This window comes from Diabrotica virgifera, chromosome 7 (genome assembly GCF_917563875.1).
Source record: "Diabrotica virgifera virgifera chromosome 7, PGI_DIABVI_V3a".
Classification (NCBI taxonomy): Eukaryota; Metazoa; Arthropoda; class Insecta; order Coleoptera; family Chrysomelidae; genus Diabrotica; species Diabrotica virgifera.
In genome coordinates, this window is record NC_065449.1 from 138,780,161 (window position 1) to 138,796,201 (window position 16,041).

A 16,041-nucleotide genomic window follows, 5' to 3' on the forward strand; every position below is an offset into this window, starting at 1 on the left:
AACAATTGTATGTAGTAAATAAAATCAGTTATTAAAATGCAGTACTGCAAGCAAAATACAATTAATTAAATTTACCTTTATATAATAATTGCATATCATATCAATATTGTGGAGCAATATATAATTTTTCTGCGTCAATGACAGAAGGTATGAAATATACGTCAATTTGACAATTTCAATTGACAATATGAATTATTTAAGATAGTTGCAATATTTCTCCGCGACTCGCGCACGGTCGTTTCTCGTTTCCCTTTCCAAGTACTTGCACACCGCGAATATCGATTTAAAAATAACCGAGAAAAACTGTTTTAAAATTTTTTTTTGATAATACCTCCTCGTCGATAGCCTAAAAGAATTAAGTTTTCTGTTCGTTTGCCCCAACATTTTTGTCAGACAATTACATTTTTTGTTTAAGAATATAATTACTTGTAATTTACTACCTTTGTCGGAAAAATGGTTGTAAAGATAAGGGATACACGAACCCAGCATAGTTTAAAAGTATAGTTTATCAATAAAAATTAAATTTTTTGTCCGACTTTGGATTTGCCCCAATATTTTTGTCGGGCCCTTAGATTTTTTGATTTGGAATATAACTTCTTATAACCTGATACATGTGTCGGAAAAATTTTTTTAATTCGAGAAAAAAAACTACAGAACGATGTTTGTCGTTGTTCAAGGAGTATGTACACAAATTATCAGATCACAATTTTTCTATAATTTTCCCTCTTGTCGGAAAATTTTTTAAAAAAATTTGGGTACAGCCAAGTCATACTCTTTTAAATCTTTTACTTAATGTGTGTACCAATTTTCAGCTAAATCGATTTAAAAATAACCTAGAAAAACTGTTTTAAAATTTTTTTTGATAATACCTCCTCGTCGATAGCCTAAAAGAATTAAGTTTTCTGTTCGTTTGCCCCAACATTTTTGTCAGACAATTAGATTTTTTGTTTAAGAATATAATTACTTGTAACTTACTGCCTTTGTCGGAAAAATGGTTTTAAAGATAAGGAATGCACGAACCCCGCATAGTTTAAAAGTATAGTTTATTAATAAAAATTAAATTTTTTGTCCGACTGTGGATTTGCCCCACTATTTATGTCGGACACTTAGATTTTTTGATTTGGAATATAACTACTAATAACCAGATACATGTGCCGGAAAATTTTTTTTAATTTGAGAAAAAAAAACTACAGAACGATGTTTGTCGTTGTTCAAGGAATATGTACACAAATTATCAGATCACAAGTTTTCTAAAATTTTCCCTCTTGTCGGAAAATTTTTTGGAAAAATTTTGGGTACAGCTCTACGTCATACCCTTTTAAATGTTTTACTTAGTTTGTGTACCAATTTTCAGCTAAATCGATTCAAAAATAACCGAGAAAACTGTTTTAAAAATTTTTTTGATAATACCTTCTCGTCGATGGCCTAAAAGAATTAAGTTTTCTGTTCGTTTGCCCCAAGATTTTTGTCAGACAATTACATTTTTTGTTTAAGAATATAATTACTTGTAACTTACTACCTTTGTCGGAAAAATGGTTGTAAAGATAAGGGATAGACGAACCCAGCATAGTTTAAAAGTATAGTTTATCAATAAAAATTAAATTTTTTGTCCGACTTTGGATTTGCCCCAATATTTTTGTCGGACACTAAGATTTTTTAATTTTGAATATAACTACTTATAACCTGATACATGTGTCGGAAATTTTTATTTTTATTGTAGAACAAAAACTACAGAACGATGTTTGGCGTTGTTCAAGCAGTATGTAGGCAAATATCAGATCACAATTTTTCTAAACTTTTCCCTCTTGTCGGAAAATTTTTTAAGAAAACTTTGGGTACAACTCTACGTCATACCCCTTTAAATGTTTTACTTAGTGTGTGTACCAATTTTCAGCTAAATCGATTTAAAAATAACCGAGAAAAACTGTTTTAAAAATTTTTTTGGTAATACCCTCTCGTCGATAGCCTAAAAGAATTAAGTTTTCTGTTCGTTTGCCCCAACATTTTTGTCAGACAATTAGATTTTTTGTTTAAGAATATAATTACTTGTAACTTACTGCCTTTGTCGGAAAAATGGTTTTAAAGATAAGGGGTGCGCGAATCCAGCATAAATTAAAAGTATAGTTTATTAATAAAAATTAAATTTTTTGTCCGACTTTGGATTTGACCCAATATTTTTGTCGGACACTTAGATTTTTTAATTTAGAATATAACTACTTATAACCTGATACTTGTGTCGGAAATTTTTTTTAATTGGAGAAAAAAAACTACAGAACGATGTTTGTCGTTTTTCAAGGAGTATGTACGCAAACATCAGATCACAATTTTTCTAAAATTTTCCCTCCTGTCGGAAAATTTTTTGGGAAAATTTTGGGTTCAGATCTACGTCATACCCTTTTAAATGTTTTACTTAGTGTGTGTACCAATTATCAGCTAAATCGATTCAAAGGTAACCGAGAAACACTGTTTGAAATTTTTTTTTTGATAATACCTCCTCGTCGATAGCCTAAAAGAATTAAGTTTTCTTTTCGTTTGCCCCAACATTTTTGTCAGACAATTACATTTTTTGTTTAAGAGTATATTACTTGTAACCTACTACTTTTGTCGGAAAAATGGTTGTAAAGATAAGGGATGCACGAACGCAGCATTGTTTGAAAGTATAGTTTACTAATAAAAATTAAGTTTTTTGTCCGACTGTCGATTTGCCCCAATATTTTTGTCCGACACTTTGATTTTTTGATTAAGAATTTAATTACTTATAACCTACTAATGTTGTCGGAAAAATGGTTGTAAATAAAAAAATTTCAGGAAATTGACATCTTCGGCGCGTCCGACTGCGCATATGCCCCGTGAAAATTGTCCGACAAGGTTACCACATTATTGTAAAAAGGTTTTATGGTAGATACCGTTAAAATTATCCATGTGGTAATAAATTTATTTTTTTCATAAATTTGACATCTTTAGCGTGTCCGACGCGTGATATGCCCCAATATTTTTGTCCGACAAAATTATTTTCGCTGTTTATATGATAAAAACCATTGATTAAAATAAAATGACCAATGTGGTTATAAATTTTTTTCTTGCATAAAATTGACAACTTCGTGACCGCTTGACAGACAAACGCCCCACTGCCATGATGCGCTAAGCTCGAAATTTGTCCGACTCCACCCAAATAACAAGTACAAAAAGTTTCAACGGTGTGGTCATAAATAATAATTTTATATGGGGGCCTAAGAACTACAAACTGGTAACTTACACTACATCTTTTTGGTAACTTTCACTACAATATATTACGGTGCTAGTCAAAAGTCCCCCCTAACCCTCGTATCTTTTGAACGGTTATACTTATAATAGTAAAATTTGGAGAGAGGAAATAAACTGACGTAAGCTTCTCAAATAGTCATAACAGGTGACGTTGCAGAGCTACTTTGACCGATAAATAAATAAATAATAAATAAATACTTTATTTTCTTTTAGACAGACAGAGTCTGTATAGCATTAGTCAAAAGTAATACATTAAGTAAATATAAAAAACAAATAAACAATTTCACTACACAAACAATCAATGAAAATACATTTAAAATTGAAGAAATTCTTCAACCGAATAAAAAGTGTGTGTCATCAGAAATTCCTTTAAATTTAGTTTAAAGCTTGTCAGGCTCCTACACAATTTTATATGCGCTGGTAATCTATTATAGAGTCTTTGACCCATTATACCCGGGGACCTGCAATATATATTTCCCCTACACATTGGGCCACGTAAGGTATCTTTATATCTAGTATTCATGTTATGTATTTGCCCATTGGTTTTAAAATTTTCGAGGTTATTAAATATATATTATATATATATATATATATATATATATATATATATATATATATAATATATATATATATATATATATATATATATATATATATATATTTAAAGGTATTCAGCTAGTGAATTCAGAGGTTGAATCGGTCAATTTAGTTGGCAATTAAATAAAGAAGTCAACTACTTCATTGATATATTGAAAACGTTTCGCTTTACAATTTCGAAAGCTTCATCAGTTCACTACAAATAAAGGATGAAGTCTATAAGTATAAATAACCTTAACAAAAGTGATATAATACTTACAAAGCAATTTGTAGTATGTTTAAGATGTTAAAACAAAAATTCTACAGATACTACTCATTCTATAACAACAACTTAACGATACACTGCGGAAAAATACACCATGTATTAATGTTCATTGTGTAGTTATTTAATTCGGTGATTTGAATCTCACTGAAGCCTTCATTTGTAGTTGATCACCGTTAGACGAATTAGCGGCAAATGAGATGTTATTTTTCCCTATGCCAAATCCACCCACTAGCCGACGACACGCATGTTTGTAAGATTTATGGCTCAAGCCCTTGAGTAAGAGGTAGAATATTGACTTAACTTATACAGGGGTGTTAGAGAAATTTTTTGTTCGAAGGGTAGAATAATGTGGCAGAATTATTTGAAGCTTTAAATCTCGGAATATGGGTTGTGTTGATTTGTTTGTTATGTAAGATAGGATTTATTATGGCAGAATTATTTGAATCTTTGCATCTCAGAATATGGGTTATGTGGGTTATAAAAAAAAATACCGGTGGGCCTGGAAATAGATATGAAAAAACGGACTACTTAGCAATATCGGAAGAAGACGTCAATGATTTGGCAATAGATAAGTAGGAATAAAAGGAACGGAATTTTAAATTTGGGTTTTGTAATGTCGAAAAACGGAACAGCAGGGGCAGAAATAAAAATGAAAAATATACTGGGACAACAGATCTTGCATCAGACAACTCTGTAATGATCTGGAATAAGAACATCAAGGGAAAGAACAAAGAAAAATGTGATGTACCTAATAATTGTACGAAGCGTCATGGCATATGCCTCCGAAATTTCGGTCATAAACAAATCAATCCAAAAGCGCATTTCCCAATCGAAATGGAAAACTGGGAAATTGTTGTGGTCTCACAAGAAAGACCAAGTAACAAGTGAGGAGATGAGGAGAGATGCAATGGAAAAATATGCCCTGCAATATAAGGACGAGAGAAGACTGAATGGTACGGTCACGTCTGCGGAGCAGAAAACACATGGATGGCAAGGTTGCAGAATGAAGCCCAAGACGAACAAGAAGAAGAGGACGACCGAGAAAATCTTGGAAAAATGAAGTCGGAGGCTGTGTCTAATAAAGAGATGGAAGACGAAGACTGTGAAGATTGACTACAAGAATTGGAAGTCCTGGCTGACGGAAGGGAAAAAAGCCTGGCTGTAGGCAACACCTTACATATATGTATGAACATACATACACATATACATATATAGACATATATACATATGCACACATATACACACATACACATATGTTGACTTATTTATTGTGTATGATGAGAGAATGGTAAACCTGGCTCAAATTATCGATGTCAGTTCTTTTATTTAAAGCAGATGGATTTTTGAGAATTTCACACATCTCAATGAAGGTGCGTCTTTGATGATTTTGATGTTTGGCGAGTATTTTGACTTTAGTGAAGTCGATATGATGTTTAGTGGAAATGGCATGTTGTGCTAGGGCACAAGAGGGTTTGGACATCCTAATGTCACTTTTGTGTGAAGTAAGGCTACCTAAAAGCGATCGACTAGTCTGGCCTATGTAGGAGGAGTGGCACTCAGCACACGGAATATTGTACACAACATTAGTATGTTCTAAAGTGCTCAAAGGAGTTTTGGATTTGGAAAACAACTTTCCGACAGTTTTGGCGTTCTTTAGGGCTATTTTTACGGGTAAATTTTTGAACAGTTTAGTAAGCTTATTTGTGACTTGTGGGAAATACGGGAGGGAAGCATATTTTGTGGCTCGTTCAGAAGTGATCGGGGGATGGTTTGACTGTATGCTATTGGAAATGGAAGCTAATATTTCACCGTTAGGTGCCTCAGAAATTGAACGACCGTAGCTTTTAGAAAATAGATATTTGTTGATGATGGGTATGGGATAGGAGTTATCAATGAGGATGGATTTAAGTAGACCCAGAGATTCGTCTTTGTACTGCGTATGTGTCAATGTATGTACTCTAAGGCTAAGAGCTTATACGAGGTTATGTTTATATCTCATTGGGTGAGCAGAGTGGTAATTTAGGAAACGGTTGCTCGCCATTTCTTTCCTGTACCACGTGGTACCCAATGTGTTATCCCTTGTGCGGATGATTCGCATATCTAAAAAGGGTATGCTATTCTCAACCTCTAACTCACATGTAAATTGGAGGTGAGTATCAATGCTGTTAAAAACTGATAAGGTGCTCTGAATCTTATCTGGTGGTGTTGCAAGGATTAAGTCATCGACATAACGCTTTACAAAGGGAACTTGGAAATCTAACTTACTGATACTGTCGTTGATGAGATCGTCAAGTACGAAATTGACTAAGATGGGGAAATCGACGATCCCATGGGCGTTCCAAAAATTTGACGGTAATATTTGTCGTTGAATATAAGATAATTGGTATCAAATGTAAGTTTTAGTAATTCAGAAAAAGTTTCCCACGATACTGGACTGTGAGGTTGGATTTCATTCCAATGGTTTTTGAGGGAAGTCACAACGCTTGAATATGGAAGATTTGAAAATAAAGAAACCACGTCAAAGCTTACTAAGACATATTCACTTGGCAGTTGATAGTTGTTGATAAAATCACTGAACTGGAAAGAATCTATTATATTGATGTCATTCTTATAGTTGTATGCTTTAGAAAGTATGTCGGTTAAGAATTGGGCAATATTGGTATTTGGAGCATTTATTGACGATAATATGGGACGCATACTCAGTTGGGGCTTATGGATTTTGGGAAGGCAATAGAACCTGGGGGCGTAGCCATTGTAATTATGGAGGGATTTGGCTAGTTTCTCATCAATTATATTTTTGTTTTTTAGATCAGTGATGTATTTATTGATTTTGTTGGTATAGGTTGATGTGGGGTTGCGGAGGAGTGGCTGATAGTATTTACTATCATCTAAGAGTTGTTGGCTCAGATTTAGGTATTGTTCTCTCATCATCAGGACTGTGGCATTACCTTTATCGCTAGTTAATACCATTAGATCTGGGTGTTCTTTTAGGAATGTGGAAGTTTGTTGATATATGATATCGATATCGGATCTGGCATTGGGAGGTTTATGTGAGAAGTTAGTAAGAATGTTGTTGGCAGAGGATCTAAGTTCGAGAAGTTCGTTTGCTTCAGAGTGTGATAGTATGTTTTCTATGTCTGCTAAGAGATTACATACGGAATAATCTTTAAACGAGGCTTGTAGTCCGAACTTAGGTCCGAGAGATAGTAGTTTTGAGACATCTCTAGGGATTTGGATATTGGTGAGATTTTTTATCCATTTGTCATGAAATGGTAACTGATTGAAAGGAGAGGACCCTAGATTGCACAGTTTTTTTTTGGAGATGAGACATAGAATTATTTTGAAAGAAAGTGTATTTTTTGATAAGGGAAGCTTCATATTGATCTAGAATATTAGAAGGTAGGAGAGATTTAAGTTGGAAGAAGATATTGGACATTTGTCGATGAATGAATGCTATATGAGAATGTACAGAAGAAATGTGGAAGTTCAATAGTCTAGCTCTCACCTGTGTGTTGATGGCATCTCCTCGTCTTTTTAATTTATTGGACAGGGTGTCCATGGTAGAATGCATCAGATGGTCAGTGCGATCACTTAAGAACCTTGGGCATCTCTTCGTCTTTCTGCATTGGATTAAAAAGGTCTTCTTTGCTTCAGTTCTCGCCAGTTTCTCGTTAAGCTTGCTCCATCTCTTGAGTAGTAGCGTACAATTTTGGCCATATTTTCGTCTGATGGTCACGAAAAATCCCTCTGTATAGGTAGACATTGCAAGGTATGCGACCGTTAATTTAAATTTAAAGGTATTCAGCTAGTGAAGTCAGAGGTTGAATCGGTCAATTTAGTTGGCAATTAAATAAAGAAGTCAACTACTTCATTGATATATTGAAAACGTTTCGCTTTACAATTTCGAAAGCTTCATCAGTTCACTACAAATAAAGGATGAAGTCTATAAGTATAAATAACCTTAACAAAAGTGATATAATACTTACAAAGCAATTTGTAGTATGTTTAAGATGTTAAAACAAAAATTCTACAGATACTACTCATTCTATAACAACAACTTAACGATACACTGCGGAAAAATACACCATGTATTAATGTTCATGGCATAGGGAAAAATAACATCTCATTTGCCGCTAATTCGTCTAACGGTGATCAACTACAAATGAAGGCTTCAGTGAGATTCAAATCACCGAATTAAATAACTAGCCAATGAACATTAATACATGGTGTATTTTTCCGCAGTGTATCGTTAAGTTGTTGTTATAGAATGAGTAGTATCTGTAGAATTTTTGTTTTAACATCTTAAACATACTACAAATTGCTTTGTAAGTATTATATCACTTTTGTTAAGGTTATTTATACTTATAGACTTCATCCTTTATTTGTAGTGAACTGATGAAGCTTTCGAAATTGTAAAGCGAAACGTTTTCAATATATCAATGAAGTAGTTGACTTCTTTATTTAATTGCCAACTAAATTGACCGATTCAACCTCTGAATTCACTAGCTGAATACCTTTAAATTTAAATTAACGGTCGCATACCTTGCAATGTCTACCTATACAGAGGGATTTTTCGTGACCATCAGACGAAAATATGGCCAAAATTGTACGCTACTACTCAAGAGATGGAGCAAGCTTAACGAGAAACTGGCGAGAACTGAAGCAAAGAAGACCTTTTTAATCCAATGCAGAAAGACGAAGAGATGCCCAAGGTTCTTAAGTGATCGCACTGACCATCTGATGCATTCTACCATGGACACCCTGTCCAATAAATTAAAAAGACGAGGAGATGCCATCAACACACAGGTGAGAGCTAGACTATTGAACTTCCACATTTCTTCTGTACATTCTGATATAGCATTCATTCATCGACAAATGTCCAATATCTTCTTCCAACTTGAATCTCTCCTACCTTCTAATATTCTAGATCAATATGAAGCTTCCCTTATCAAAAAATACACTTTCTTTCTAAATAATTCTATGTCTCATCTCCAAAAAAAACTGTGCAATCTAGGGTCCTCTCCTTTCAATCAGTTACCATTTCATGACAAATGGATAAAAAATCTCACCAATATCCAAATCCCTAGAGATGTCTCAAAACTACTATCTCTCGGACCTAAGTTCGGACTACAAGCCTCGTTTAAAGATTATTCCGTATGTAATCTCTTAGCAGACATAGAAAACATACTATCACACTCTGAAGCAAACGAACTTCTCGAACTTAGATCCTCTGCCAACAACATTCTTACTAACTTCTCACATAAACCTCCCAATGCCAGATCCGATATCGATATCATATATCAACAAACTTCCACATTCCTAAAAGAACACCCAGATCTAATGGTATTAACTAGCGATAAAGGTAATGCCACAGTCCTGATGATGAGAGAACAATACCTAAATCTGAGCCAACAACTCTTAGATGATAGTAAATACTATCAGCCACTCCTCCGCAACCCCACATCAACCTATACCAACAAAATCAATAAATACATCACTGATCTAAAAAACAAAAATATAATTGATGAGAAACTAGCCAAATCCCTCCATAATTACAATGGCTACGCCCCCAGGTTCTATTGCCTTCCCAAAATCCATAAGCCCCAACTGAGTATGCGTCCCATATTATCGTCAATAAATGATCCAAATACCAATATTGCCCAATTCTTAACCGACATACTTTCTAAAGCATACAACTATAAGAATGACATCAATATAATAGATTCTTTCCAGTTCAGTGATTTTATCAACAACTATCAACTGCCAAGTGAATATGTCTTAGTAAGCTTTGACGTGGTTTCTTTATTTTCAAATTTTCCATATTCAAGCGTTGTGACTTCCCTCAAAAACCATTGGAATGAAATCCAACCTCACAGTCCAGTATCGTGGGAAACTTTTTCTGAATTACTAAAACTTACATTTGATACCAATTATCTTATATTCAACGACAAATATTACCGTCAAATTTTTGGAACGCCCATGGGATCGTCGATTTCCCCCATCTTAGTCAATTTCGTACTTGACGATCTCATCAACGACAGTATCAGTAAGTTAGATTTCCAAGTTCCCTTTGTAAAGCGTTATGTCGATGACTTAATCCTTGCAACACCACCAGATAAGATTCAGAGCACCTTATCAGTTTTTAACAGCATTGATACTCACCTCCAATTTACATGTGAGTTAGAGGTTGAGAATAGCATACCCTTTTTAGATATGCGAATCATCCGCACAAGGGATAACACATTGGGTACCACGTGGTACAGGAAAGAAATGGCGAGCAACCGTTTCCTAAATTACCACTCTGCTCACCCAATGAGATATAAACATAACCTCGTACAAGCTCTTAGCCTTAGAGTACATACATTGACACATACGCAGTACAAAGACGAATCTCTGGGTCTACTTAAATCCATCCTCATTGATAACTCCTATCCCATACCCATCATCAACAAATATCTATTTTCTAAAAGCTACGGTCGTTCAATTTCTGAGGCACCTAACGGTGAAATATTAGCTTCCATTTCCAATAGCATACAGTCAAACCATCCCCCGATCACTTCTGAACGAGCCACAAAATATGCTTCCCTCCCGTATTTCCCACAAGTCACAAATAAGCTTACTAAACTGTTCAAAAATTTACCCGTAAAAATAGCCCTAAAGAACGCCAAAACTGTCGGAAAGTTGTTTTCCAAATCCAAAACTCCTTTGAGCACTTTAGAACATACTAATGTTGTGTACAATATTCCGTGTGCTGAGTGCCACTCCTCCTACATAGGCCAGACTAGTCGATCGCTTTTAGGTAGACTTACTTCACACAAAAGTGACATTAGGATGTCCAAACCCTCTTGTGCCCTAGCATGCCATTTCCACTAAACATCATATCGACTTCACTAAAGTCAAAATACTCGCCAAACATCAAAATCATCAAAGACGCACCTTCATTGAGATGTGTGAAATTCTCAAAAATCCATCTGCTTTAAATAAAAGAACTGACATCGATAATTTGAGCCAGGTTTACCATTCTCTCATCATACACAATAAATAAGTCAACATATGTGTATGTGTGTATATGTGTGCATATGTATATATGTCTATATATGTATATGTGTATGTATGTTCATACATATATGTAAGGTGTTGCCTACAGCCAGGCTTTTTTCCCTTCCGTCAGCCAGGACTTCCAATTCTTGTAGTCAATCTTCACAGTCTTCGTCTTCCATCCCTTTATTAGACACAGCCTCCGACTTCATTTTTCCAAGATTTTCTCGGTCGTCCTCTTCTTCTTGTTCGTCTTGGGCTTCATTCTGCAACCTTGTCATCCATGTGTTTTCTGCTCCGCAGACGTGACCGTACCATTCAGTCTTGTCTCGTCCTTATATTGCAGGGCATATTTTTCCATTGCATCTCTCCTCATCTCCTCACTTGTTACTTGGTCTTTCTTGTGAGACCACAACAATTTCCCAGCTTTCCATTTCGATTGGGAAATGCGCTTTTGGATTGATTTGTTTATGACCGAAATTTCGGAGGCATATGCCATGACGCTTCGTACAATTATTAGGTACATCACATTTTTCTTTGTTCTTTCCCTTGATGTTCTTATTCCAGATCATTATAGAGTTGTCTGATGCAAGATCTGTTGTCCCAGTATATTTTTCATTTTTATTTCTGCCCCTGCTGTTCCGTTTTTCGACATTACAAAACCCAAATTTAAAATTCCGTTCCTTTTATTCCTACTTATCTATTGCCAAATCATTGACGTCTTCTTCCGATATTGCTAAGTAGTCCGTTTTTTCATATCTATTTCCAGGCCCACCGGTATTTTTTTTTATAACCCACATAACCCATATTCTGAGATGCAAAGATTCAAATAATTCTGCCATAATAAATCCTATCTTACATAACAAACAAATCAACACAACCCATATTCCGAGATTTAAAGCTTCAAATAATTCTGCCACATTATTCTACCCTTCGAACAAAAAATTTCTCTAACACCCCTGTATAAGTTAAGTCAATATTCTACCTCTTACTCAAGGGCTTGAGCCATAAATCTTACAAACATGCGTGTCGTCGGCTAGTGGGTGGATTTGGCATAGGGAAAAATAACATCTCATTTGCCGCTAATTCGTCTAACGGTGATCAACTACAAATGAAGGCTTCAGTGAGATTCAAATCACCGAATTAAATAAATAGCCAATGAACATTAATACATGGTGTATTTTTCCGCAGTGTATCGTTAAGTTGTTGTTATAGAATGAGTAGTATCTGTAGAATTTTTGTTTTAACATCTTAAACATACTACAAATTGCTTTGTAAGTATTATATCACTTTTGTTAAGGTTATTTCTACTTATAGACTTCATCCTTTATTTGTAGTGAACTGATGAAGCTTTCGAAATTGTAAAGCGAAACGTTTTCAATATATCAATGAAGTAGTTGACTTCTTTATTTAATTGCCAACTAAATTGACCGATTCAACCTCTGAATTCACTAGCTGAATACCTTTAAATTTAAATTAACGGTCGCATACCTTGCAATATATATATATATATATATATATATATATATATATATATATATATATATATATATACAATATATATATATACGATTTTGCTTATGGTCAATACAATATATATATATATATATATATATATATATATATATATATATATATATATATATATATATATATTGATACATGTATCCATGTGACTTCCAAAGTAGATTCTCGTAATACGTTGTTACTTCATATATACCGGTATGACTTCCGATTTCGGAAGTCACAACGTTTTGCCTATATTTTTACGAATTTGGCTACTAGATGGTATCAGAAGGCTTATATTAAAAATTTCGCTGGAAGTCATATCGTATCTAACATACTCATAAGATCAGATTTTAGTTCGACGGTATATCACCAGCGCTAGTGTCGCTCCCGTGCTACTATACAGGTTATGTACACAACGCGTAGCGTCTTCCGTATACCACACCGCTCGGTGTGACTTCCGTTTTTTGGCAACCCTGTGTAACGGTTTCCAGACATTTATCTGTTGTAGATTCGCGGTCCTAATCGTACTTAGTGTTTTGTGTGCCTTTTGTTTTTAAACATGAATAATAGCAGATCTGCTTTACTTTTAAAGTTAGCCTTAAATGAAGGTACAATAAGTGATTATATATCTCTATAATTATATATTTTCTGTACTTATTTTAATCTATAATATTTACTTACCTATTTACTTATATAAATTCATTTTTCTCGTGTTTTTGTTTACTTCCTTTTTTACAATGAACTTCTAGTTTAATCTACACTCACCGGCACGAAAAACGGGCACCCCAAAAAAATGAGTAATTTTTGATGTCTCGTATCTCCCAAACCTTTGGTCCGATTTAAGTAATTTTTTTAATATGTTATAGCCTTATTATTTAACAATATAGCTATGATAACATTATTGATAGACAGGTAAATTTTCATTGTATACCGGGTGTACCAATCAAACTGGGTTTTTTCTCAATTTTCACAACACCCTGTGGAATATTCTAGCCTTTATAAAATATTTAAATTAAAGCCTAACTATAGCTCCAGGTTTTATTAACATTCTGTTTTTTATTCATTCGCTTACGTTAGATAATAAAAAAGTTAAGGACTTTAACAACTAGCCATGTTCTTTATCGATACAGGTGTTTCTAAATATAAGTGCGACAAAATTTAAGGGGTAATTTCTGCATGAAAAAATAATGATCGTTTGGCAAAATAATTTTATATTTGCAAGCATTTGCGGACATAGCTTTATCAAGTAAACGATCATTATTTTTTCATGCAGAATTACCCCTTAAAGTTTGTCGCACTTATTTAGAAACACCATGTATTGATAAAGAACATGTTTAGTTGTTAAAGTCCCTAACTTTTTTATTATCCAACACAAGCGAATGAATAACAAACAGAACATTAAGAAAACCTGGGGCTATAGTTGGGTTTTAATTTCAATATTGTATAAAGGCTAGAATATTCCACAGAGTGTTGTGAAAATTGAAAAAAAAAACCAATTTGATTGGTACGCCCAGTATACAATGATAATTTACCTGTCTAGAAACAATATTATTACAGCGATATAGTTAAAGAATAAGGCTATAACATATTAAAGAAATACTTAAATCGGAGAATAGGTTCAGGAGATACGAGCCATCAAAAATGACACATTTTTTGGGGTGCCCGTTTTTCGTGCCGGTGAGTATATCTATTAAATAATCTAAATTAATTTTAAAAATCTTATTAAAAGCTTAAGGTGATAAAGTAGCGATCAACAGGTAGTCAAAACGCCAAATCGATTTTATAGTTATTGTTATTTCGAAAGTAATAAAACGTGTAAAAATTACAAAAAAATTGAATGTACAATTACAATTGAATGGAATTAAATACACGATAAAATGAATCAAGAGCGATAAAAAGTTTAAAGTAATAAATTCTAGTAATAATATAAAATACAGTAAACTCTCTCTTAAGGGGGTAGGCGCAAAATGTCTGTCCAATGCTATTTAAATACATTTATTTTTTTCGAATGCTGAGAAAACTAATAATATTTTTTTAAACATACACCCAGAATGAAAGATAACATTATTACGGGGGACCGAAAGTCCCTTAGATTAAAAAAAAGTTTCTTTTGAATGAAATATTCGAAATTAAAAATCACACTAACTTTTCTCTTGTTTTTTCATCCCATTATCTTTATTAAAATAAACATATATTAGGTATATAAGTTTATAAAATAAACATTATATAAGTTTTCAGGGACTTTCTGCCCTCGATAATAATGTAAGCTTCCATTCTGCGTTTAAATTTTTCAAAAATACTTATTAGTTTTCTCAGAATTCGAAAAAAATTAATGCATTTAATTAGCACTGGACTAAGATTTTGCGCCTATCCCCAACGAGCACCTCCTCTATACGGACGGTATTTAAAACAAAATTCATTTGCCGATATATTGAGCCTGTACTCTTCCGGACAATCCCTTAAAATGATGTGTACCTAAATGAAAAAAAAAATACATAGGTATTTTTTCCAAATATTTTAGAATACAAAACTACAATATTTATATTTTATTATTTCAAATTAACACAGAGATGACAACGAGTGATATTTGATAACTTTTTACCTTATCAGCAGTAGGTAATAAAAATCTGGTTCTTATAGTGTGGGATCCGTCATTAAAATATTTTGTGTGTCGGTCATTAAAAGAAATGTGACACCATAACGCGTTGCTCTAATAATACTTTAACCTTGATATTATGTTGTGACTAAAAATGTTAACGGAATGTCTGCTTGATTGAACATATCCAATAAAAATTGTATTTTCTTTTAAAAATGTTTGGGATTGAAGGGAGACTTTGACTATATGATAAAACAATAATTATACAAACAGAACAGTCAAAACAAACATAATTATCAAGATTTTTGCTGTAAACTCGTGGAGAAATACATTAAATTAATAGAGATCGGGAAACATGCACTTAAAAAACCTTAAATTATGCAAAAAACAATTGAATTGAAATATGCACCAAAATATTATGCTTTTATGCATTTATAAAAAACGCAATAATAATTATTATTGGTGTATTGAAAGTAGGTATTCCAGGTTGTATCTTAGTCGATAGGAAAAATATTCTGATTCGTTTTTTACGATCCTACGGAGATAGTATAGTTCATTAGCGGTTTTTGCTCCAAATTTTAAAGAACGGATTGACGTGAAATTTAGCTTACACATAGGACCCATGTAAAAGAAAAAAAGTGAAAAGAAAACTTTGCCCTGGGGGTTGAGTTTCTCCTCTAATCGGAGGGGAAAAATATACGTTCAAAATAAGTTCGGAAATGGATAAACACACTAATTCTAAGCAACTTCTGTTATATAGAATTTTTCACTA

The 16,041-nt window shown here is 33.5% G+C and overlaps 1 protein-coding gene and 1 long non-coding RNA gene across 2 annotated transcripts in view; one reads left to right on the forward strand and one right to left on the reverse strand.

Annotated features, from left to right (window-relative positions):
• LOC114333903 (importin-4) overlaps window positions 1-16,041 on the reverse strand; it is a 154,147-nt gene that overhangs the window by 20,390 nt on the left and 117,716 nt on the right. The gene's annotated exons all lie outside the window — the stretch shown is intronic.
• Window positions 8,237-12,565, forward strand: LOC126888054 (uncharacterized). Its single transcript, XR_007699368.1, has 2 exons — window positions 8,237-8,451; window positions 12,502-12,565. It is a non-coding gene; the product is annotated as an uncharacterized LOC126888054 (long non-coding RNA).